The sequence below is a fragment of the Cydia amplana genome, chromosome 25, assembly GCF_948474715.1.
Source record: "Cydia amplana chromosome 25, ilCydAmpl1.1, whole genome shotgun sequence".
Classification (NCBI taxonomy): domain Eukaryota; kingdom Metazoa; phylum Arthropoda; class Insecta; order Lepidoptera; family Tortricidae; genus Cydia; species Cydia amplana.
The window spans coordinates 8077270-8078580 of record NC_086093.1 but is presented as its reverse complement, the minus strand read 5'-3'; positions in this window follow the sequence as shown (position 1 = coordinate 8078580).

The following is a 1311-nucleotide window of genomic DNA, read 5'->3' as shown; positions in this document are numbered from 1 at the left end:
AGATTTTTTGTTTTCATTCCATTGTGTATGATACAGTATGATATGACATGACAGCATTGACAGCTAAAATTTCTTGAACTCCTATTGGTCGAAATTCTTGAGGCGTTTTTATGAAACTTAAACTTATCTATGCTGGATCGTAATGATGGAAAGTGTCAAGCTGACTTAAAAGCTCTACACCGCCATCTAGTGTCGGGTAGCATAACTAACAAGGTTATATGGGATAACAAATGGCGCTAGTAGTCGTAATGCCGGGATAACGCGAGGAAGGAGAAGAAGAAATTATACTTTAATAATCGTAATATTTGCCCACGCAGCAAATTAACTTAAACAGATTTTCCCAGAGATAGTAGCTAGATCGATTTTTCGAATCGATCGAATATAGCAAATTTCATCAAAATCGTTGGAGCCGTTTCAGAGATTTCCGAAACATATTACATATATATGTATGTATAAATAAATATAGGTATATTCAAGAATTGCTCGTTTAAAGGTATAAGATTTACTTAGGTTAGTAACAACTTGTTACCTTTTATGCGGATAAAAGTATTAGAAATATTTTGCGTTTTCTCAGAATTTGAGCTAATTACTGTGCACCACCAACCAATATATGTATAGGGTAAGCTGGTTGACAGTTATAATATAAGTTATAAGTACGTCAAATAGGGAATATTACCCGAAACTCTGCGTAGGGGGCGCCACTACCACAATAAGTCACAATGTAAGGGTCTGCCGCAAACGAGAGAGTCGAAATTTTGTTATCTAACCTCGCTGTCACTTTTGCATATTCAAGCGATAAAGAGGCAGGTAGCTGAGTTTAGATTTCGCGTTTCCCGCATAGAATTAGAATAGACAAGAACAACTGTCAATCTTCAAAAGTGCGACCAAAAATTAAATGCAAGTGTGTGCGTAGATTGTCTATGTGAGATCAAAAATAGTGATGTCATGTTACCATATATTAATAATCTGTCGGTATAAACTGGAGGGTATGTTATGTCAAATGAAAAAATAAACTGTAACACTTACTCGTATAAATACCAATAGTTTCATTCATATTTATATAACACCACCATTGCGTTCTGAAATCCAACACGAGGGGCATCTCGGCTGGCCGGTAGTTGTTTTTTACACATAGGTACATTAGGTACCTAATACTTAACCCATAATGCCGCCTGTGTTACATAGTAAAAGTAGATACTAAATGGTACATTTACATTTATTTCAGTGTTGCACCCTTGCTAAGCGGATGAATTTTGGATATGACGTAGATAAGACGTTAGTACATATTTAAAATAAATATGGTTATTGTGC